Below are 24,349 nucleotides of genomic sequence, written 5' to 3' on the forward strand. Positions count from 1 at the left end.
GAAAGGTTGGGGCAGGCGGAGCCCAACAGAGCCTGGTACTAGGTGGCTCATTACTGAGCCAATGCTGGGGCAGCTCATGGTGGCAGCTAAGGACGTGTGCAAAGGGTTTTTCGAAACAGCGTTGCTTAGGGCATGGGCATTCCATGGGGCATTTAGGGTTAGCGAGCTGGTGGCTGCATTAAAAGGTTGCAAGGGGTCAGGCATGTTGGCATGCAATATATCAATGAGTGGAACGGTGGTGGCCTGCAAAATACACAGGTCTAAGACAGACCAGCAAGGCAATGGAAAATGGGTTGCATTGCGGGAAGGAAGCAACCTAGCGACATCCCCGTTAGGTTAGTAAAGGAATACTTGGCACTCAGGGCCAGCGAAGGTAAAGCAGGGTCTGAGGCTTTTTGGCGCATGCAGATGAGTCCCCACTCAGAGTATACCAATTTAAAATCCTGCTTAAGCGATGTGTGAGGGCTAAGGAGGAAAGGAAGTATGGTAGGCACTTGTTTAGATTTGGCGCAGCCACCACAGCGTTCAACGCAGGGTGTTCGGAGAAAGAGATTAAATGCATTGGGAGGTGGAACTCAGATAGCTACAAGAAGTACATCAGGTCTGGGAGAAAGGAATTGTGCAAACTGGGGACCCAGATCGGATACAGGTTTCAGTTGTGAGAAGGGGTCCATGGGGCCTCCCCCCCCCCCCCCCCCCATGGTCGGCTTGATTCAGTTACGTTGGAGGGCTGGTGGACCGCAGTGCTTTCTTTGCCACCTAAGCGAGTAAGATTATATTTGTAATCTGATTAATAAATCTGACCTTTAATTCTCCATAAATAAATGACTCTGTTTGGTTATTTCAGGAAAAAGGGGAACATGTGGAAAGGGAAGGGAGGGATCGGGGACATTTAAGGGGTGGGGTTTCTTAGTCCCTTTAAGGGTAAAAGTATGGCGGGAGCATCAGACGCTTAGAGGTTTAAAACAGGTGATGGTAATCATACATTCAGAGGGACGTCCAGGAACAGAGCATTGTGTCCCTCCTGGAGAGGGTCATGTTGGGAGGTACAGTATGCATTTGTTGGGATTCATTTGCTAATTAACTGACTGTCTCCATGTGTATTGGAGGGGGGTAGTAATAACAGTTATATTGCACACCTGTTGTTACAGGTACAGCATCCAAGTAGACATTGTTTGCTAGTTACAAGAAAAAATATATATGATCCAGCACTAGGTTTCTACTGAAAGAAATGTATTACAAATTGGTTAAAAGCCGTTCAATGAATAAAATGTCACACAATATACATTTCATATGAGAATTCTCATGAAAAAAACATGATAAACATGTATATATAATAAACAAAGACTGTTAAAATGGGGAATGATTCCAGCTGCTATTCAAATATGTTGGAGAGAGTCAATTTGTATCCCAAGCAACACCATTAGATGTATAATTACCAGATATTGCAGATGTCCTTAGTTAAGGAGAAGTTGAAACAAAGTCCCAGTGATGGATGCCAAGTGTCACTCAAGTTTTGAGTGGTGCAGTTTTTGTGGTATACCTATACCCTATACTGCAGAGTGGAGTCTTGGTGAAGGAATCCAAAGTGATGGTATTTACTGGTCCGTATGGGGTCTGGTATGGTGGCTCCAAGTTGGAGAAAGGTGTGAGATGGGATGTCTCTCCAAAAGTGAGCTGGAATATTGATACTGTGGCTCAACGCGTTTCGGCGTGTTCACACGCCTTCATCAGGAGCTGGAGTGTTTGGTGGGACCAGGGTCAGGGTTTATATACCCTGGATTGATTGGGGAAGTGGTCCCAGATGCGGTCATAATTAATTAGACATTTTCTAATACAACACAAATCTTAATGCGTGCTATACATCTGTATAGAACGAGTGCACAGAAGGACTAATGATATATAGGTTATTATGGTTCTAAATACTAAAAAAACACACTTTTGTACATTCATACTTAGATATACAATTAAAGTTTTAGGCTCACGTGACCTCCGTAAGTCATGTGATCCGGAAGAGGCCGGAAATGTGAAGTGCAGACATCTAATCTATTTATTCGCCACATAATCAAAGATATGTGGGCTTATATTGACCTTCCAACTCTGTTGACCCTAGCCATGTCGACATATTTCAGGTGTCGACCTAAGCCCTGTTGACCCAATCCAATGCATGTCGACCTAGAGACCATATTCCCCTCTGAGTGTCGGGGTCACATTGTTGGGGAATGACAGTACTATGATGACTCAGTAATGATACAGTAGATCAGTGGTTTCCAACTCTGGTCCTCAAGTACCCTCAACAGTGCACGTTTTCCAGGTCACCCAGCAGGTGTACTCATTATTCAGACACATTTTAAAAGATTCACAGGTGGAGCTAATTATGTCACCTGTGATTCTGTGTGGAGACCTGGAAAACGTGCACTGTTGGGGGTACTTGAGGACCAGGGTTGGGAACCACTGCAGTAGATCATACACAAACCATCAGTATTATTTAGTATATAGCATGATGGTAGACAGTCATTAGTTCGACATCATTAGGTCGACATGGGAAAAGCTCGACATGGGTTTAGGTCGACATGGAAAAAGGTCGACATGGAAAAAGGTCAAAAGGTCATTAGTTCGACAGGTCGTTAGTTTGACAGTTCATTAGTTCGACAATATGTAGATCGACAGTCAAAAGGTCGACATGGGGTTTTTTTTCACAGTTTTTTTTACCGTCGACATGGACACCATTTAAAGTGCAGTTTAAAGTGCACTGCATCCCCTCACATCACTCGCCATGCATCGGTCTAGTGTGCACGATGCATGGCGCGCGCAGCGAGTGATGCAAGGGGATGCAGTGCACTTTAAACTGTGTCCCACCATGCCCTAGTGGATGGTAGGGCATGAAATACTGCCTGTCGGCTCAAAAAACAGTGAAAAACCCCATGTTGACCTTTTGACTGTCGACCTAGACACTGTCGAACTAATGACCTGTCGAACTAATGACCTTTCAACCTAGAACCATGTTGACCTTTCCCCATGTCGACCTAATGGTGTCGACCTAAAGACTGTCTACCATCATGCTGTAGACCAAATGACCGCATCCCATCAGTAGTTAGGGGGTGCCAGCAAATATTAGGGATTACCTAGATGAATTATATCTCTGATATCTGCCTCTGAGTTTCTTCATCTACAAATCTGACCCCCAAACATGTCTACGGAGGCTTCCGGTCACCAATTGGCCGTGAAAGGTAAATACAGATGCTGTTATCCTATTGTAGCTTACAGGCTACTAGATCACTTATGCCCCTTTCCCACTGCAGCCTTAAAACGGTATATTGCCGATTTTTGAGGGCAAAATACCGTTTAAGGCTGCAGTGGGAAAGCGCCAGAGTTGAAATACCGTTTAAAGTTAAACGGTATTTCAACCCGTTTTCAAAGCAGTGTTTTAAATGGTAATCTACCGTTTAAGAGGCAATGGGAATGCATTTTAAACGGTATTCTTAATGTAAACAGGCTACAATTCAAGCAATTGGTTGTTGCCTGTGTTGTGACACTCCCCACAACCGAGAAAAGCCCAATTAAGTCACAGGCACTCATTTGTGCTGTAAAAACGTTTTGAAGAGCTAAAACGTTTTACCTGCAATGGGAATGGTACTTAAATGGCATTTAAAACTGTAATCTGCTGCAGTGGGAATGCTAAATACCGTTTAAGATTACCTGTAACTTAAAACGGGTCTGCAGTGGGAAAGCAGCAAAACTTAGGGAGAGGGAGCCTCCAGATCCCTCTCTGTAGGTCCCCTATATGCTCGTTGGGGCCGTATGCTCCTATACTATCCAGTTATTACAGCAAAATAATGAAATATTGCCATACCTCCATCTACAATATTGAAACATTTGTTGCTTTACCTAAATCATTTTTATTACTGAATTTCTCTAATTACAAAACAGTAATGTCAGAAGTGGGATTCGAACCCACGCCTCCAGAGGAGACTGCGACCTGAACGCAGCGCCTTAGACCGCTCGGCCATCCTGACAAGTTATGTACTAATAAACCTAACTCCTTGTGGACAGTTTAAGACAGTATAAGGTTCTCAAACATGATCCTCCGGATTCCACACAGTGCATGTTTTGCAGATGTCCTCACAAAATCACAAGTGAAATAATTAGCTCCACCTGTAGATCTTGTAAAATATGTCAATGCATATCTCCCATCATCCCCCTCCCCCTCCAGGAGGGAGAAAATGCTCTGTTCCTGGACTTCCCTGGTCATGTATGATTGCCATCACCTGTGGTGAAACACCTTTCTTATCAACTAACTAGCTCCCCACTGGTGATGGCAATCATACATGACCAGGGAAGTCCAGGACCAGAGCATTTTCTCCCGCATGGAGAGGGTCATGTAGGCAGGTATGCTGCAACTTCTCAGATTAGTGATCCAAGCTGAATTAGGCCCTGTATTCTCTTACTCATGCTAAAATACACTTTGTACAAGGTGTGGTGGGTAGATAACCTACCTCACTTCTATCCTATATGTCCCATAAGGTACTTCACAGCCGAAATAGCTCAGTTGGGAGAGCGTTAGACTGAAGATCTAAAGGTCCCTGGTTCGATCCCGGGTTTCGGCAATTGTTTTTTATTTTTTAGTTCTTTCATAACTATTTCCCCAATTACTAATGTCACTAGCAGAGCTCTGACACATAACTAGAACAATAAGAAAACTATTGACCATTCAATTCTCATCAATTTATCCCAAAGTTGCCAAGTAGTTGGTGTGAGAAAGGCTGAGAGATCTGGTGATCATAGATTAAATCTTTAATTAGTGGATGTCCGTAACAGATCACCCGACTCAGGAAGGGTATGGGTCATTAGGTCGACCAAATAAGGGGCGGCATACATTGGGTCCACCACCGAAGTTCGACAGGCCTTAGGTCGGCACAGATAAAGGTCAACATGCCTAAGGTCGACAGGGTCAAAAGGTTGACACATTCATTAGGTCGACATTTGGAAGGTCAACAGTCAAAAGGTCAATATGAGTTTTTCAATTTTTTGTCCCGAATGTCGACATAGGTGACATGAACACCGTATCACAGCACTGCACCGCCTCGCATGGCTCGCTACGTTCAACACATTTCTATTCCCCCTCCACGCCCTAGTGGGTGGTTGGGCATGAAATACCGCCCGTCGGCATATGTCGGATCAAAAAACCTGACTGTCGACTTAAAGCTTAGGTTGACCTTCCAACTCTGTCAGCCTTAGCCATGTCGACATATTTCAGGTGTTGACCTAAGCACTATCAATTTTTATTCGTCAACCCAATGCATGTCGACGTAAATAGGGTGGACCAAGTGACCGGATCCCCCTCTGAGTGTTGGGGCCACATTGTTGGGGAATGACAGTGCTATGATGACTCAGTAATGATACAGTAGATCATACACAAACCATCAGTAGTTAGGGGGTGCCGGCAAATATTAGGGAACCAGTAGATGAATTATATCTCTGATATCTGCCTCTGAGTTTCTTCATCTACAAATCTGACCACCAAACACGGCTATGGGGGCTTCCGGTCACCAATTGGCCGTGATAGGTAAATACAGATGCTGTTATCCTATTGTAGCTTACAGGCTACTAGATCACAAACTTCCTTCCTCACGTACTCACCCTACCTCTTTACCTCACCAGCGCTCATGTCCTGTTCTTCCCTTCCTCTACTTCATCTTCAGTCTCCTCAACAATTTTGACACCTACTTCAGAACTGATGCTGATCTTAGTTCTACCAGCTGTGCCCCTATTTATGCTGTATTGTATCAACACACCCTATACGTTACCTTGTAAATTTTATTTTGTTTACTATGTACGGCGCTGCAGACACTTTGTGGCGCCTTATAAATAAACAAACTACTACTACTACTACTACTAGGCAGGGGCGAATCCAGGATAAAATGATGGGGGGCACCATGATAAAAGAGGGTTTAGGTGGGTGAGGGGTGGTGTTAGTGGTGCCAGTGTACATGCTAAGAGAGCGGCAGAGAGAGGATGGGAATGGGATAAAAAATAGGTCCTGGCATTTAAAGTACGCAGGCCCACCATGGCGACAAAAGTGAAGGATGAAGTTGCCACTCAACAGGGGGCGTGTCCTTAAGTGTAGTGTACAACACCATATACAACTTCTACACATTATGCAACAAAATACTAGACCCCATTATGCTTGCCCCTTACACATGATGCCAAATGGAATGAGCCAAAATTCACATAATGCCACATGGATTGAGCCAAAATTCAAATAATGCCACACGGATTGTGTCAAAATTCACATAATGCCACATGGATTGAGCCAAAATTTACATAATAACACACGGATTGAGCCAAAATTCACATAATGCCAAATGGATTGAGCCAAAATTCACATAATGCCACACGGATTGAGCCAAAATTTACATAATGCCAAACGGATTGAGCCAGAATTCACATAATGCCACACAGATTAAGCCAAAATTCACAATACGCTTCATAAACAGGGACATTGTCCACCAAAGTCGCGCATTAAACATTTACACCATAATGTCCATTACACGTTAAGTTACATGCCATTATGTCCATTATGTATTATGCCAAACACGATAATGCCTATTAAAAGTTATGCTACATAAGTTCTGCTTATCTACATGCTTATTGCCAAGGGTTCGATGCTCATTGCCAGAGGTTCCATGCTCGTTGCCATGTGTGATTACATGCTCATTGCCAAGGGGGAATACATGCTCACGGTAAATGGGGGACAGCCGCCACCAGGCAGAAGTGATAGCCATTGACAGTGGCAGAGCCTGGCAGTATTCAGAGCACTGCAGGTCCCGGCTATTTGAAATAATACACCTTTCAGACCAGAAAATGATTCCCAGGTTAGCACCTTTTACACCGGCCTAGTCCCTGCATTTTCTGGTGTGAGGGGGAGAGAAAACCACCCCTCCCACCTTTAACCAGTTATCTCATTTAACTGGCTATATCTTCGGAACCAACTGACCCATTTACATGAGACAAGTATCATATTAAAGAACTTTTGAGTGGGCTTTGAATGATTTTGGTCCAGTGAAACTGGAACGTTTGGTTTCAGAGTAATCTGCCTTCAAAGAACATGAACAGCCATGAAATTACATTTCAAAAATAAAAAAATTGGTTTACACGCAAAATCTCTGGAACCGATTGACCGATATGGACCAGCCTGGTATCATATTGAAGGCCCAGCGATTTGGAATTGAATAAGATCAACCACAAGCTTCTGTGATGCCAGGGGGGAACTGGCAGCCATTGAAACCGGGTGGGGGTCGGAATTGACGGGTCCGATATTATCCTATGGGGAAAAACGTTACAGCTTTGCCAGGAGATATCTCCGGTTCCCGGGGGGCTGGAAACACGGGGCTGGGCTCGTTGGAAAGCCCTGGTCATCAGCTACAAAATGACAGGAGGGGCACGTCCGGGTGCCCCCTCCCCCCCTTAATCCGCCACTGCTACTAGGGAGCCTTCCTATACCTCTCTGTAGATCGCCTATATGCTCTTTGGGTCTGTATGTTTCTATACTATACAATTATTACAGCAATATAAAGAAATATTGCTATACCTACATTTACAACATTGAAACGTGTTGCTTTGCCTAAATCATTTTTATTACTGAATTTCTCTAATTACAAAACAGTAATGTCAGAAGTGGGATTCGAACCCACGCCTCCAGAGGAGACTGCGACCTGAACGCAGCGCCTTAGACCGCTCGGCCATCCTGACAAGTTATGTACTGTGAATTTTAACTCCTTGTGGACAGTATGAGAAAGCATAAGGTTCTCATACATGATCCTCCGTATTCCACACAGTGCATGTTTTGCAGATCTCCTCACAAAATCTTAAGTGAAATAATTAGCTCCACCTGTGGATCTTGTAAAATATGTCAATGCATACTTCCCATCATCCCCCTCCCCCTCCAGGAGGGAGAAAATGCTCTGTTCCTGGACTTCCCTGGTCATGTATGATTGCCATCACCTGTGGTGAAACACCTTTCTTACCAACTAACTAGCTCCCCACAGGTGATGGCAATCATACATTACCAGGGAAGTCCAGGACCAGAGCATTTCTTCCCTCATGGAGAGGGTCAGGTAGGCAAGTATGCTGCAACTTCTCAGATTAGCGATCCAAGCTGAATTAGGCCCTGTATTCTCTTACTCATGCTGAAATACATTTGTACATGATCTGGTAGGTAGATAACCTATCTCACTTCTGTCCTATATGTCCCAGGCTGTACTTCACAGCCGAAATAGCTCAGTTGGGAGAGCGTTAGACTGAAGATCTAAAGGTCCCTGGTTCGATCCCGGGTTTCGGCAATTGTTCTTTTTTTTTTAGTTCTTTCGTAACTACTTCCCCAATTACTAATGTCACTAGCAGAGCTCTGACACATAACTATTTCCCCAATTACTAATGTCACTAGCAGAGCTCTGACACATAACTGGGAAAATAAAGAAAAACTATTGACCACTCAATTCTCATCAATTTATCCCAAAGTTGCCAAGTAGTTGGTGTGAGAAAGGCTGAGAGATCTGGTGATCGTAGTTTAAATCTTTAATTAGTGGATGTCCGTAACAGATTACCCGACTCAGGAAGGGTGTGGGTCATTAGGTCGACCAAATAAGGGTCGGCATACATTGGGTCCACCACCAAAGTTCGACAGGCCTTAGGTAGGCACAGATAAAGGTCAACATGCCTAAAGTCGACAGGGTCAAAAGGTTGACACATTCATTAGGTCGACATTTGGAAGGTCGACAGTCAAAAGGTCAATATGAGTTTTTCAAGTTTTTTTGTCCCGAATGTCGACATAGGTGACATGAACACCGTATCACAGCACCGCACCGCCTCGCATGGCTCGCTACGTTCAACACTTTTCTATTCTTCCTCCACGCCCTAGTGGGTGGTTGGGCATGAAATACCGCCCGTCGGCATATGTCGGATCAAAAAACCTGACTGTAGACTTAAAGCTTAGGTTGACCTTCCAACTCTGTCAGCCTTAGCCATGTCGACATATTTCAGGTGTTGACCTAAGCACTATCAATTTTTATTCGTCAACCCAATGCATGTCGACGTAAATAGGGTGGACCAAGTGACCGGATCCCCCTCTGAGTGTTGGGGCCACATTGTTGGGGAATGACAGTACTATGATGACTCAGTAATGATACAGTAGATCATACACAAACCATCAGTAGTTAGGGGGTGCCGGCAAATATTAGGGAACCCCTAGCTGAATTATATCTCTGATATCTGCCTCTGAGTTTCTTCATCTACAAATCTGACCACCAAACATGGCTATGGGGGCTTCCGGTCACCAATTGGCCGTGATAGGTAAATACAGATGCTGTTATCCTATTGTTGCTTACAGGCTACTAGATCACAAACTTAGGGAGAGGGAGCCTCCAGATCCCTCTCTGTAGGTCCCCTATATGCTCTTTGGGACCGTATGCTCCTATACTATCCAGTTATTACAGCAAAATAATGAAATATTGCCATACCTCCATCTGCAATATTGAAACATTTGTTGCTTTACCTAAATCATTTTTATTACTGAATTTCTCTAATTACAAAACAGTGATGTCAGAAGTGGGATTCGAACCCACGCCTCCAGAGGAGACTGCGACCTGAACGCAGCGCCTTAGACCGCTCGGCCATCCTGACAAGTTATGTACTGTGAATTTTAACTCCTTGTGGACAGTATAAGACAGTATAAGGTTCTCAAACATGATCCTCCCGATATCACACAGTGCATGTTTTGCAGGTCTCCTTACAAAATCAAGTCAAATAATTAGCTCCACCTGTGGATCTTTTAAAATATGTCAATGCATATCTCCCATCATCCCCCTCCAGGAGGGAGAAAATGCTCTGTTCCTGGACTTCCCTGGTCATGTATGATTGACATCACCTGTGGTGAAACACCTTTCTTATCAACTAACTAGCTCCCCACAGGTGATGGCAATCATACATGACCAGGGAAGTCCTGGTCCAGAGCATTTCTTCCCTCATGGAGAGGGTCAGGTAGGCAAGTATGCTGCAAGTTCTCAGATAAGCGATCCAAGCTGAATTAGGCCCTTTATTCCCTTACTCATGCTGAAATACACTTTGTACAAAATGTGGTGGGTAGATAACCTATCTCACTTCTATCCTATATGTCCCAGACTGTACTTCACAGCCGAAATAGCTCAGTTGGGAGAGAGTTAGACTGAAGATCTAAAGGTCCCTGGTTCGATCCCGGGTTTCGGCAATTGTTTTTTTTTTTTGTTCTTTCATAACTATTTCCCCAATTACTAATGTCACTAGCAGAGCTCTGACACATAACTATTTCCCCAATTACTAATGTCACTAGCAGAGCTCTGACACATAACTGGGAAAATAAAAAAAACTATTGACCACTCAATTCTCATAAATTTGTCCCAAAGTTGCCAAGTAGTTGGTGTGAGAAAGGCTGAGAGATCTGGTGATCGTAGTTTAAATCTTTAATTAGTGGATGTCCGTAACAGATTACCCGACTCAGGAAGGGTGTGGGTCATTAGGTCGACCAAAAAAAGGGTCGGCATACATTGGGTCCACCACTGAAGTTCGACAGGCCTTAGGTAGGCATAGATAAAGGTCAACATGCCTAAGGTCGACAGGGTGAAAAGGTTGACACATTCATTAGGTTGACATTTGGAAGGTCGACAGTCAAAAGGTCAATATGAGTTTTGACCTTTTGACTTGAGTAGTGGTGCCAGTGTACATGCTAAGAGAGCGGCAGAGAGAGGATGGGAATGGGATAAAAAATAGGCCCTGGCATTTAAAGTACGCAGGCCCACCATGGCGACAAAAGTGAAGGATGAAGTTGCCACTCAACAGGGGGCGTGTCCTTAAGTGTAGTGTACAACACCATATACAACTTCTACACATTATGCAACAAAATACTAGACCCCATTATGCTTGCCCCTTACACATGATGCCAAATGGAATGAGCCAAAATTCACATAATGCCACATGGATTGAGCCAAAATTCAAATAATGCCACATGGATTGTGTCAAAATTCACATAATGCCACGTTGGATTGAGCCAAAATTTACATAATAACACACGGATTGAGCCAAAATTCACATAATGCCAAATGGATTGAGCCAAAATTCACATAATGCCACACGGTTTGAGCCAAAATTTACATAATGCCAAACGGATTGAGCCAGAATTCACATAATGCCACACAGATTAAGCCAAAATTCACAATACGCTTCATAAACAGGGACATTGTCCACCAAAGGCGCACATTAAACATTTACACCATAATGTCCATTACACGTTAAGTTACATGCCATTATGTCCATTATGTATTATGCCAAACACGATAATGCCTATTAAAAACTATGCTACATAAGTGCTGCTTATCTACATGCTTATTGCCAAGGGTTCCATGCTCATTGCCAGAGGTTCCATGCTCATTGCCAAGGGGGAATACATGCTCACGGTAAATGGGGGACAGCCGCCGCCAGGCAGAAGTGATAACCACTGACAGTGGCAGGGCCTGGCTGTATTCAGAGCACTGCAGGTCCCGGCTATTTGAAACTAGCTGACCCGCCCGGCGTTGCCCGGGAAACCCTTGGGGTTTCTTTATTTCCAAAATTGCTGAAAAATGTCATCTTACAATAGGCTGTGCCAAAGACCTAAGATTGTAATTTGTTATAGATTCCACCATAATGTTAGAATGTGTTTGCATTGATACTCAATGACGGCAATGAAATCAGGTGTGGTGTTGTTGTTTGAAACACAACGCTCCTGAGTTGATAACTTGTATGTGTTGATGAATTCCACATCCACTCCTGAGATTTAGCACCTACTGTATGACATATCCTCCAACATCTGAGGGTCAGAAATCGGTACAAAATCAGAAAGGGACGTGGCCACACCTCCATTTCTATACTTTCAAATTGTACAGTTTCTAGGGTGTGTGAATACAGGCGCTGAGTGCGAAGGGACCGGGGTGGGCGTTACTTACTTAAAAATTCACTGCTCCCTGCCACTGCCACTCCCCTCACCGAACCTGCAGCAGTCTCTGAGGTCTGGGGATCTGTAAAGCACATGCACCGGGCATCTCTACCAAACAGTGGGGCAGCCCCTGAGTGTGGGAGCAGGTCCACGGGCCTGGCCACATGATGTCATGACGCGACACACGCTACCCGCACCACTGTAATGCCCCACTGGGAATGGGTGCAATGTGCCAAATTCTTCCCTACACCCGCCGAGCCAATCCACTGATCCAGCCATCACAATCATCAATGGGTGCATTGATAAGGTTTGAGTGTAAGAAGTTGAAGAATAAGACTGAGAAAAAGAATTGCCATGTTACAAAGTGTACAATTTACTCAATAAATCGTGAAAAAAATGTAAGTGTACATAGAAGTACAATCAAGAAATGAAAGTAGGATAAAAAAATAAGTTCTGATTCAAACTGATAATTGTTTGGATGTGGTGGGTTGTGAAACAAATCTATAGGTGGGGGTATGGATATTGTGGGCATAATTGGTGTTTGTTACACCTACATGGGGCCCTCAATTGATGGGATTTTCACTACAGTGTCACGGTCACATTGTCACCATAGGGGGATTCCCAATTGGGGTCCAGGTGATCTTTTAGGGACCCTTTACAATCCTGTAGGTCTCTTCTCCTTGAGCTTACGGTCTCCCTTAATGATAGTCAATCACTGAGGGAGACCATAGGCTCCAGGAGAAGAGACCAACGGAATTGTAAAGGGGTCCCTAAAAGACCACCTGAACCCCAATTGGAAATCCCCCTACGGTGACACTGTAGTGAAAATTTCTCATCATCTGGGTACCCCCTGTAGGTGTACCAAACACCAATTATGCCGACAATATCCATACCCCCTCCACCTATAGATTTGTTTCCCCACCCACCGCCATCCAAACAATTATCAGTTTGAATCAGAATTTATTTTTTAATCCTACTTTCATTTCTTGATTGTACTTCTATGTACACATATTTTTTTCACGATTTATTGAGTAAATTGTACACTATAACATGTTAAATCTTCATCTCAGTCTTATTCTTCAACTTCTTACACTGATAACATTCAAATAAATGCATGCAGCGCTCATGCCCATCGACCAAACATTATCTATGAACCAACAGAGTCTGGGAAACCCATAAGGCAGAGCAGTGCCTGATATCCAACTGACTAACAGGGTGAGTGCAGTGTACCCACTTTGTATTGATCAATGGGTGCATTGGCCAGGACAAAGATTTCTCAGTGCAACTGGAGGACTGGAGAGACGGATATGGGGAACAAAGTAGAAATGGTACATTAGGTACAGTTTTTATTTGCCGGTACAGACTGTTAAATAAACGGCAAATTATTTTTTATGTGTTCTGTGTGTTTGTGTGTGTCGTACTGTTTTTGTGTGTGTGTTGTAATGTATGTGGTTTTGTGTGTTATATTGTATGTATCTGTCCAATGCGTAAGTGTGTGAGGTGTGCTATGTATATACAGTATGTGTGTGTTGTGTCTTTGTGTATCTGTGCAAAGTTTAAATGTGTGTTTTGTGTGTGTTGTACTGTTTTTTGGGTGTGTGTGGTGAATGTGGGTGTGTGTTGTGCTGTTAGAGGTATGTTATGTGTGTGTATCTGTGCAATGTTTAAGTGTGTGTTCTGTGTATTGTACTGTTTTTGGGTGTGTGTTGTAGTGAATGTTGGTGTGTGTTGTACTGTGAGTTGTGTGTTATGTGTGTGTGTTGTGTTTTGTATATATCTGCCGAATGTGTAAGTTTGTGAGGTGCGCTACGTATATATGTGTGTGTAGTGTGCTGTGCATATCCTGGCAATGTTTAAGTGTGTGTGTTCTCAGTGGCGTAGCTTGGTTTGGGGCGCCCCCCCTGCCGTTAATGGGTGGGCGCCTCCCCCCCTCCCCGCCGGCCTCCCCACCCCCGCCGTTAATGGGGGGGCGCCTCCCCACCCCGGCCACCGGCGCCCCCCCCCCCATCGCTGCAGGCTTACCTGTCTGCACGTCCCGGCTCCCCTCCTGGCTTCAATTAATAATTCTATGCAGACGGACCACGATAAAATGGCCGCCCCCATACCGCAAACAGTTTCAGAGAACTGTCTGCTTTATGGGGCGGCCATTTTATCGTGGTCCGTCTGCATAGAATTATTAATTGAAGCCAGGAGGGGAGCCGGGACGTGCAGACAGGTAAGCCTGCGGCGATGGGGGGGGGGGGGGGGGGGCGCCGGTAGCCGGGGTGGGGAGGCGCCCCCCCATTAACGGCGGGGGTGGGGAGGCCGGCGGGGAGGGGGGGAGGCGCCCACCCATTAACGGCAGGGGGGGCGCCCCAAACCAAGCTACGCCACTGAGAACACACACACTTAAACATTACATTTCCATAGAAATGATTGAAGCCAGGAGTTGTGTGTTTGTTGTACTGTTTTTGGGTGTGTGTTGTAGTGTGTATGGATTTGTATTGTACTGCATGCGGTGTGTTTCCAGCGATTTCAGCCCCTATCTCCCCCGTGTGTACACAGCTTAAGTGTGTGAGGTGCTCTACGTATAAATGTGTGTGTTGTGTGCTAATGTATGTGTGCGTATGTGGTGTACTGTGTGTGTGTGCGCGTGTACAATGTGTACGTGTGTGTGTGTGTGTGTTATGTGTGGTCTATGTATATCCTCAATCATTTCCTAATTGTTTAAAGCCTTCACCATAATGTTAGAATGTGTCTGTCATACTCAATGACAGCAATGAAATCAGGTGTGGAGTTGTTACTTCGTCCACGGTTTCCCAGATCGTCGATCTTTTCCCCAGATCATCAATGAAGGAAAATTAAAACTTGGTGTTTTTTAAAATTCTAAGTGAAATTTCCCAAAAACGGCTTCGAGGTGCACACCACCGGGTCCAGAGGTATCTTGTTGCCAAATTTGGTGTCTCTGAGTGCCACGGTGTGTCCGCAATGCGACGGACACGCACACACACACACGCACGCACACAGACTCTTCAACTTATTATATAGATAATACACCTTTCAGACCAGAAAATGATTCCCAGGTTAGCACCTTTTACACCGGCCTAGTCCCTGCATTTTCTGGTGTGAGGGGGAGAGAAAACCACCCCTCCCACCTTTAACCAGTTATCTCATTTAACTGGCTATATCTTCGGAACCAACTGACCCATTTACATGAGACAAGTATCATATTAAAGAACTTTTGAGTGGGCTTTGAATGATTTTGGTCCAGTGAAACTGGAACGTTTGGTTTCAGAGTAATCTGCCTTCAAAGAACATGAACAGCCATGAAATTACATTTCAAAAATAAAAAAAAATTGGTTTACACGCAATATCTCTGGAACCGATGGACCGATATGGTATCATATTGAATGCCCAGCGATTTGGAATTGAATGAGATCAACCACAAGCTTCTGTGATGCCAGGGGGGAACTGGCAGCCGTCGAAACCGGGTGGGAGTCGGAATTGACGGGTCCGATATTATCCTATGGGGAAAAACGTTACAGCTTTGCCAGGAGATATCTCCGGTTCCCGGGGGGCTAGAAACACGGGGCTGGGCTCGTTGGAAAGCACTGGTCATCAGCTACAAAATGACAGGAGGGGCACGTCCGGGTGCCCCGTCCCCCCATAATCCGCCACTGCTACTAGGGAGCCTTCCAATACCTCTCTGTAGGTTGCCTATATGCTCTTTGGGTCTGTAGGCTCCTATACCTTATTCCAGCAATATAAATAAATATTGCCATGCCTACATCTACAACATTGAAACATGTGTTGCTTTGCCTAAATTATTTTTATTACTGAATTTCTCTAATTAAAAAACAGTGATGTCAGAAGTGGGATTCGAACCCACGCCTCCAGAGGAGACTGCGACCTGAACGCAGCGCCTTAGACCGCTCGGCCATCCTGACAAGTTATGTACTGATAATTTTAACTCCTTGTGGACAGTATAAGAAAGTATAAGGTTCTCAAACATGATCCTCCGGATTCCACACAGTGCATGTTTTGCAGATCTCCTCACAAAATCATAAGTGAAATAATTAGCTCCACCTGTGGATCTTGTAAAATATGTCAATGCATATCTCCCATCATCCCCCTCCCCCTCCAGGAGGGAGAAAATGCTCTGTTCCTGGACTTCCCTGGTCATGTATGATTGCCATCACCTGTGGTAAAATACCAATCTTATCAACTAACTAGCTCCCCACTGGTGCTGGCAATCATACATGACCAGGGAAGTCCAGGACCAGAGCATTTTCTCCCGCATGGAGAGGGTCAGGTAGGCAGGTATGCTGCAAATTCTCAGATTAGTGATCCAAGCTGAATTAGGCCCTTTATTTTCTTACTCATGCTGAAATACACTTTGTACATGATGTGGTGGGTAGATAACCTATCTCACTTCTATCCTATATGTTGCAGAATGTACTTCACAGCCGAAATAGCTCAGTTGGGAGAGCGTTAGACTGAAGATCTAAAGGTCCCTGGTTCGATCCCGGGTTTCGGCAATTGTTTTTTTTTTTTTTAGTTCTTTGATAACTATTTCCCCAATTACTAATGTCACTAGCAGAGCTCTGACACATAACTAGAACAATAAGAATACTATTGACCACTCAATTCTCAACAATTTATCCCAAAGTTGCCAAGTAGTTGGTGTGAGAAAGGCTGAGAGATCTGGTGATCATAGATTAAATCTTTAATTAGTGGATGTCCGTAACAGATCACCCGACTCAGGAAGGGTATGGGTCATTAGGTCGACCAAATAAGGGTCGGCATACATTGGGTCCACCACTGAAGTTCGACAGGCCTTAGGTAGGCACAGATAAAGGTCAACATGCCTAAGGTCGACAGGGTCAAAAGGTCGACACATTCATTAGGTCGACATTTGGAAGGTCAACAGTCAAAAGGTCAATATGAGTTTTTCAATTTTTTGTCCCGAATGTTGACATAGGTGACATGAACACCGTATCACAGCACTGCACCGCCTCGCATGGCTCGCTGCGCTTAACACACTTTTCTATTCTCCCTCCACGCCCTAGTGGGTGGTTGGGCATGAAATACCGCCCGTCGGCATATGTCGGATCAAAAAACCTGACTGTCGACTTAAAGCTTAAGTTGACCTTCCAACTCTGTCAGCCTTAGCCATGTCGACATATTTCAGGTGTTGACCTAAGCACTATCAATTTTTATTCGTCAACCCAATGCATGTCGACGTAAATAGGGTGGACCAAGTGACCGGATCCCCCTCTGAGTGTTGGGGCCACATTGTTGGGGAATGACAGTGCTATGATGACTCAGTAATGATACAGTAGATCATACACAAACCATCAGTAGTTAGGGGGTGCCGGCAAATATTAGGGAACCAGTAGATGAATTATATCTCTGATATCTGCCTCTGAGTTTCTTCATCTACAAATCTGACCACCAAACACGGCTATGGGGGCTTCCGGTCACCAATTGGCCGTGATAGGTAAATACAGATGCTGTTATCCTATTGTAGCTTACAGGCTACTAGATCACAAACTTAGGGAGAGGGAGCCTCCAGATCCCTCTCTGTAGGTCCCCTATATGCTCTTTGGGACCGTATGCTCCTATACTATCCAGTTATTAGAGCAAAATAATGAAATATTTCCATACCTCCGTCTACAATATTGAAACATTTGTTGCTTTACCTAAATCATTTTTATTACTGAATTTGTCTAATTACAAAACAGTGATGTCAGAAGTGGGATTCGAACCCACGCCTCCAGAGGAGACTGCGACCTGAACGCAGCGCCTTAGACCGCTCGGCCATCCTGACAAGTTGCGTACTGCAAAATTTAACTCCTTGTGGACAGTATAAAACAGTATAAGGTTCTCAAACATGATCCTCCGGATTCCACACAGTGCATGTTTTGCAGATCTCCTCACAAAATCATAAGTGAAATAATTCGCTCCACCTGTGGATCTTGTAAAATATGTCAATGCATATCTCCCATCATCCCCCTCCCCCTCCAGGAGGGAGAAAATGCTCTGTTCCTGGACTTCCCTGGTCATGTATGATTGCCATCACCTGTGGTGAAACACCTTTCTTATCAACTAACTAGCTCCCCACAGGTGATGGCAATCATACATTACCAGGGAAGTCCTGGTCCAGAGCATTTCTTCCCTCATGGAGAGGGTCAGGTAGGCAAGTATGCTGCAATTTCTCAGATTAGCGATCCAAGCTGAATTAGGCCCTTTATTCCCTTACTCATGCTGAAATACACTTTGTACATGATGTGGTGGGTAGATAACCTATCTCACTTCTATCCTATATGTCCCATAAGGTACTTCACAGCCGAAATAGCTCAGTTGGGAGAGCGTTAGACTGAAGATCTAAAGGTCCCTGGTTCGATCCCGGGTTTCGGCAATTGTTTTTTTTTTTAGTTCTTTCATAACTACTTCCCCAATTACTAATGTCACTAGCAGAGCTCTGACACATAACTGGGAAAATAAAAAAAAACTATTGACCACTCAATTCTCATCAATTTAACCCAAAGTTGCCAAGTAGTTGGTGTGAGAAAGGCTGAGAGATCTGGTGATCGTAGTTTAAATCTTTAATTAGTGGATGTCAGTAACAGATCACCCGACTCAGGAAGGGTATGGGTCATTAGGTCGACCAAATAAGGGTCGGCATACATTGGGTCCACCACCAAAGTTCGACAGGCCTTAGGTAGGCACAGATAAAGGTCAACATGCCTAAAGTCGACAGGGTCAAAAGGTTGACACATTCATTAGGTCGACATTTGGAAGGTCGACAGTCAAAAGGTCAATATGAGTTTTTCAAGTTTTTTTGTCCCGAATGTCGACATAGGTGACATGAACACCGTATCACAGCACCGCACCGCCTCGCATGGCTCGCTGCGCTTAACACACTTTTCTATTCTCCCTCCACGCCCTAATGCAGGGCTGGGCAATTGCGGCCCTCCAGATGTCGAGGAACTACACATCCCAGGATGCTTTGCATTAGTTTTGCTATGTGGCCATGCTGAACCTGATGCAAGGCATGCTGGGATGTGTAGTTCCTCAACATCTAGAGGGCCGCAATTGCCCAGCCACGCCCTAGTGGGTGGTTGGGCATGAAATACCGCCCGTCAGCATATGTTGGATCAAAAAAACCTGACTGTCGACTTAATGCTTAAGTTGACCTTCCAACTCTGTCGCCTTAGCCATGTCGACCTATTTCAGGTGTTGACCTAAGCACTGTCAATTTTCATTCATCAACAAAATGCATGTCGACGTAAATAGGGTGGACCAAGTGACCGGATCCCCCTCTGAGTGTTGGGGCCACATTGTTGGGGAATGACAGTGCTATGATGACTCAGTAATGATACAGTAGATCATACACAAACCATCAGTAGTTAGGGGGTGCCGGCAAATATTAGGGAACCAGTAGATGAATTATATCTCTGATATCTGCCTCTGAGTTTCTTCATCTACAAATCTGACCACCAAACACGGCTATGGGGGCTTCCGGTCACCAATTCGCCATGATAGGTAAATACAGATGCTGTTATCCTATTGTAGCTTACAGGCTACTAGATCACAAACTTCCTTCCTCACGTACTCACCCTACCTCTTTACCTCACCTGTGCTCCTGCCCAGTTCTTCCCTTCCTCTACTTCATCTTCAGTCTCCTCGACAATTTCGACACCTACTTCAGAACTGATGCTGATCTTAGTTCTACCAGCTGTGCCCCTATTTATGCTGTATTGAATCAACACACCCTATACGTTACCTTGTAATTTTTTTTTGTTTACTATGTACGGCACTGCGGACACTTTGTGGCACCTTATAAATAAACGAACTACTACTACTACTACTACTACTACTACTACTACCAGGCAGGGGCGGATCCAGGATAAAATGACAGGGGGGCACCATGATAAAAGAGGGTTTAGGTGGGTGAGGGGCGGTGTTAGTGGTGCCAGTGTACATGCTAAGAGAGCGGCAGAGAGAGGATGGGAATGGGATAAAAAATAGGCCCTGGCGTTTAAAGTACGCAGGCCCACCATGGCGACAAAAGTGAAGAATGTAGTTGTACACGCGCCAAAGGTGCACTCTGGAAAAGGGGGGGTGGCCAATCAACAGGGGGCGTGTCATGATGCCAAATGTAATGAGCCAAAATTCACATAATGCCACATGGATTGAGCCAAAATTCAAATAATGCCACATGGATTCTGTCAAAATTCACATAATGCCACATGGATTGAGCCAAAATTTACATAATGCCACATGGATTGAGCCAAAATTTACATAATAACACACGGATTAAGCCAAAATTCACATAATGCCAAATGGATTGAGCCAAAATTCACATAATGCCACATGGATTGTGTCAAAATTCACATAATGCCACACGGATTGAGCCAAAATTCACATAATGCCACATGGATTGAGCCAGAATTCACAAAATGCCACACAGATTAAGCCAAAATTCACAATATGCTTCATAAACAGGGACATTGTCCACCAAAGGCGCTTATTAAACATTTACACCATAATGTCCATTACACGTTAAGTTACATGCCATTATGTCCATTATGTATTATGCCAAACACGATAATGCCTATTAAAAATTATGCTACATAAGTTCTGCTTATCTACATGCTTATTGCCAAGGGTTCCATGCTCATTGCCAGAGGTTCCATGCTCGTTGCCATGTGGGATTACATTCTCATTGCCAAGGGGGAATACATGCTCACGGTAAATGGGGGACAGCCACCGCCAGGCAGAAGTGATAGCCACTGACAGTGGCAGAGCCCGGCTGTTTTCAGAGCACTGCAGGTCCCGGCTATTTGAAATAATACCCCTTTCACACGAGAAAATGCATTCCCAGGTTGGCCCCTTTTACACCAGCCTAGTCCCTGCATTTTCTGGTGTGAGGGGGAGAGAAAACCACCCCTCCCGCCTTTAACAAGTTATCTCATTTAACCGGCTATATCTTCGGAACCAACTGACCCATTTACATGAGACAAACCGGGTGGGGGTCGGAATTGACGGGTCCAATATTATTCTATGGGGAAAAACGTTACAGGTTTGCCAGGAGATATCTCCGGTTCCCGGGGGGCTAGAACCATGGGGCTGGGCTCGTTGGAAAGCCCTGGTCATCATCTATAAAATGACAGGAGGTGCACGTCCCAGGTGCCCCCTCCCCCCCTTAATCCGCCACTGCTTCTAGGGAGCCTTCCTTTACCTCTCTGTAGGTTGCCTATATGCTCTTTGGGTCTGTAGGCTCCTATACCTTATTCCAGCAATATAAATAAATATTGCCATGCCTACATCTACAACATTGAAACGGGTTGGGATCGTTTGGTCGAATGCATTATGGTCGAATGTCATTACATCAAATCCATTAGGTCGAATTGCTAAAAGGTCGACATGATTCTAGGTCGACATGGGAAAAGGTCGAAATGATTCTAGGTCGAAAGGTCATTAGTTCGACGGGTCATTAGGTCGACAAGGTCATTAGTTCGACATTGTCTAGGTCGACATTCACAAAGTCGACATGGGGTTTTTCACTGTTTTTTTACCTGAATGTCAACACAGTCGACATGGACACAGTTTAAAGTGCACTGCATCCCCTCGCATCGCTCGCTGCGCTCGCGATGCGTCGGGCACGGTGCCTCGCTACGCTCGGCACACTATTTTATTCTCCCACCACGCCCTAGTGGATGGTAGGGCATGAAATACCGCCTGTCAGCACATGTCGGCTCAAAAAACAGTGAAAAACCCCATGTCGACTTTGTGAATGTCGACCTAGACAATGTCGAACTAATGACCTTGTCGACCTAGAATCATTTCGACCTTTTCCCATGTCGACCTAGAATCATGTCGACCTTTTAGCAATTCGACCTAATGGATTCGATGTAATGACATTCGACCAAATGACCGCATCCCATTGAAACATGTGTTGCTTTGCCTAAATTATTTTTATTACTGAATTTCTCTAATTAAAAAACAGTGATGTCAGAAGTGGGATTCGAACCCACGCCTCCAGAGGAGACTGCGACCTGAACGCAGCGCCTTAGACCGCTCGGCCATCCTGACAAGTTATGTACTGATAATTTTAACTCCTTGTGGACAGTATAAGACAGTATAAGGTTCTCAAACATGATCCTCCGGATTCCACACAGTGCATGTTTTGCAGATCTCCTCACAAAATCACAAGTGAAATAATTAGCTCCACCTGTGGATCTTGTAAAATATGTCAATGCATATCTCCCATCATCCCCCTCCCCCTCCAGGAGGGAGAAAATGCTCTGTTCCTGGACTTCCCTGGTCATGTATGATTGCCATCACCTGTGGTGAAACACCTTTCTTACCAACTAACTAGCTCCCCACAGGTGATGGCAATCATACATTACCAGGGAAGTCCAGGACCAGAGCATTTCTTCCCTCATGGAGAGGGTCAGGTAGGCAAGTATGCTGCAACTTCTCAGATTAGCGATCCAAGCTGAATTAGGCCCTGTATTCTCTTACTCATGCTGAAATACATTTTGTACATGATCTGGTAGGTAGATAACCCATCTCACTTCTGTCCTATATGTCTCACACTGTACTTCACAGCCGAAATAGCTCAGTTGGGAGAGCGTTAGACTGAAGATCTAAAGGTCCCTGGTTCGATCCCGGGTTTCGGCAGTTGTTTTTTTTTTTTTAGTTTTATTATTATTATTATAATTTTATTTATAAGGCGCCACAAGTGTTTCGCAGCGCCTTACAAAGGAACAATACAGGGAGACAAAGCTTGGCATAACATTGAATAAATAACAAAAATACAGTACAAATAAATAGCGCCACAGATCAATACACATTACAGCTTATTATTATTATAATTTTATTTATAAGGCGCCACAAGTGTTTCGCAGCGCCGTACAAAGGAACAATACAGGGAGACAAAGCTTGGCATAACATTGAATAAATAACAAGAATACAGTACAAATAAAGAGCGCCACAGTTCAATACACATTACAGCTTAAATGTAAGTAGTGAGGACTCAATCAACATACAACTAGAGGCTTGAGGCCAATGATGGAGAGGAGTATGCAGACAAAGATGGTCACTGAGTGTTTGAGTATAGGAGAGCTGTGAGTGAAATGTGAAGAGAAGAGGGCTTTGACAACAGGAGGGAAGAGGGCCCTGCTCGGAGGAGCTTACAATCTAGTATAGTTCTTTCATAACTATTTCCCCAATTACTAATGTCACTAGCAGAGCTCTGACACATAACTGGGAAAATAAAAAAACTTTTGACATCTTAATTCTCATCAATTTATCCCAAAGTTGCCAAGTAATTGGTGTGAGAAAGGCTGAGAGATCTGGTGATCGTAGTTTAAATCTTTATTAGTGGATGTCAGTAACAGATCACCCGACTCAGGAAGGGTATGGGTCATTAGGTCGACCAAATAAGGGTCGGCATACATTGGGTCCACCACCGAAGTTCGACAGGCCTTAGGTCGGCACAGATAAAGGTCAACATGCCTAAGATCGACAGGGTCAAAAGGTCGTCACATTCATTAGGTCGACATTTGGAAGGTCGACAGTCAAAAGGTCAATATGGGTTTTTTGTCCTGAATGTCAATATAGGCGACATGGACACCATATCGCAGCTCCGCACCGCCTTCGATGGCTCGCTGCGCTCAACACACTTTAATATTCTCCCTCGTCGGCATATGTCGGCTCGATAAAACCTGAAAAAGTCATGATCTTTTGACTGTCGACCTTCCCCTTGTCGACTTAATGCTTATGTTGACCTTCTAACTCTGTCGACCTTAGCCATGTCGACATATTTCAGGTGTCGACCTTAGCCCTGTCAATTTTGAGTTGTCGACCCAATCCATGTTGACGTAAATAGGGTGGACCTTGTGACCATATCCACTTCTGAGTGTCGGGGTCACAATGTTGGGGAATGACATTATGATTATTGGCGTAACTACAGCCCCGCAGACCCCGCGGTCGTGGGGATGCGCTGTTTAAGTGTGGGCGCCAGGGGTCTGCGGGGCTATCATGCTTTGCACTGCTGCTGGTGTCCCTCTGTTCGCTGCTGCCGCTGCCGCCGGGACCTGCAGATCTACTTGTCTCTTGTCTGCAGTCCCAGGCGGCTCACCTCCATGCAGGCTTGTAAATGAAAATGACCCTCCAAAAATGGCCGCCACCTTACAGCCAGAGCCGAATTTCCCATTAGGCACATGAGGCACCGGCCTAGGGGCGGCACATGTTTGGGGGCGACACTTGGATGCCTGTGATAGTACTGTCAGCCCAAAATGTACCAATAACTGCAAAATATCCACTGTACTGTACTATATTCCATCTTAAATA

General features: G+C 44.7%; 12 non-coding genes across 12 annotated transcripts; 6 read left to right on the forward strand and 6 right to left on the reverse strand.

The window, feature by feature from the left end:
- Window positions 1–3,933: 3,933 nt before the first annotated feature.
- On the reverse strand, window positions 3,934–4,016 carry TRNAL-CAG (transfer RNA leucine (anticodon CAG)). The gene has a single exon. It is a non-coding gene; the product is annotated as a tRNA-Leu (tRNA).
- Window positions 4,017–4,534: 518 nt separating this feature from the next.
- Window positions 4,535–4,607, forward strand: TRNAF-GAA (transfer RNA phenylalanine (anticodon GAA)). The gene has a single exon. It is a non-coding gene; the product is annotated as a tRNA-Phe (tRNA).
- A 3,062-nt stretch (window positions 4,608–7,669) lies between these two features.
- On the reverse strand, window positions 7,670–7,752 carry TRNAL-CAG (transfer RNA leucine (anticodon CAG)). The gene has a single exon. It is a non-coding gene; the product is annotated as a tRNA-Leu (tRNA).
- A 517-nt stretch (window positions 7,753–8,269) lies between these two features.
- Window positions 8,270–8,342, forward strand: TRNAF-GAA (transfer RNA phenylalanine (anticodon GAA)). Its single transcript has one exon. It is a non-coding gene; the product is annotated as a tRNA-Phe (tRNA).
- Window positions 8,343–9,598: 1,256 nt separating this feature from the next.
- On the reverse strand, window positions 9,599–9,681 carry TRNAL-CAG (transfer RNA leucine (anticodon CAG)). Its single transcript has one exon. It is a non-coding gene; the product is annotated as a tRNA-Leu (tRNA).
- Window positions 9,682–10,191: 510 nt separating this feature from the next.
- Window positions 10,192–10,264, forward strand: TRNAF-GAA (transfer RNA phenylalanine (anticodon GAA)). Its single transcript has one exon. It is a non-coding gene; the product is annotated as a tRNA-Phe (tRNA).
- A 5,583-nt stretch (window positions 10,265–15,847) lies between these two features.
- Window positions 15,848–15,930, reverse strand: TRNAL-CAG (transfer RNA leucine (anticodon CAG)). The gene has a single exon. It is a non-coding gene; the product is annotated as a tRNA-Leu (tRNA).
- Window positions 15,931–16,448: 518 nt separating this feature from the next.
- On the forward strand, window positions 16,449–16,521 carry TRNAF-GAA (transfer RNA phenylalanine (anticodon GAA)). Its single transcript has one exon. It is a non-coding gene; the product is annotated as a tRNA-Phe (tRNA).
- Window positions 16,522–17,730: 1,209 nt separating this feature from the next.
- Window positions 17,731–17,813, reverse strand: TRNAL-CAG (transfer RNA leucine (anticodon CAG)). The gene has a single exon. It is a non-coding gene; the product is annotated as a tRNA-Leu (tRNA).
- A 518-nt stretch (window positions 17,814–18,331) lies between these two features.
- TRNAF-GAA (transfer RNA phenylalanine (anticodon GAA)) lies at window positions 18,332–18,404 on the forward strand. The gene has a single exon. It is a non-coding gene; the product is annotated as a tRNA-Phe (tRNA).
- Window positions 18,405–22,001: 3,597 nt separating this feature from the next.
- On the reverse strand, window positions 22,002–22,084 carry TRNAL-CAG (transfer RNA leucine (anticodon CAG)). The gene has a single exon. It is a non-coding gene; the product is annotated as a tRNA-Leu (tRNA).
- Window positions 22,085–22,602: 518 nt separating this feature from the next.
- On the forward strand, window positions 22,603–22,675 carry TRNAF-GAA (transfer RNA phenylalanine (anticodon GAA)). The gene has a single exon. It is a non-coding gene; the product is annotated as a tRNA-Phe (tRNA).
- Window positions 22,676–24,349: the final 1,674 nt, after the last annotated feature.

The sequence above is a fragment of the Crinia signifera genome, chromosome 19 (assembly GCF_055691185.1).
Source record: "Crinia signifera chromosome 19, ASM5569118v1, whole genome shotgun sequence".
Classification (NCBI taxonomy): Eukaryota; Metazoa; Chordata; class Amphibia; order Anura; family Myobatrachidae; genus Crinia; species Crinia signifera.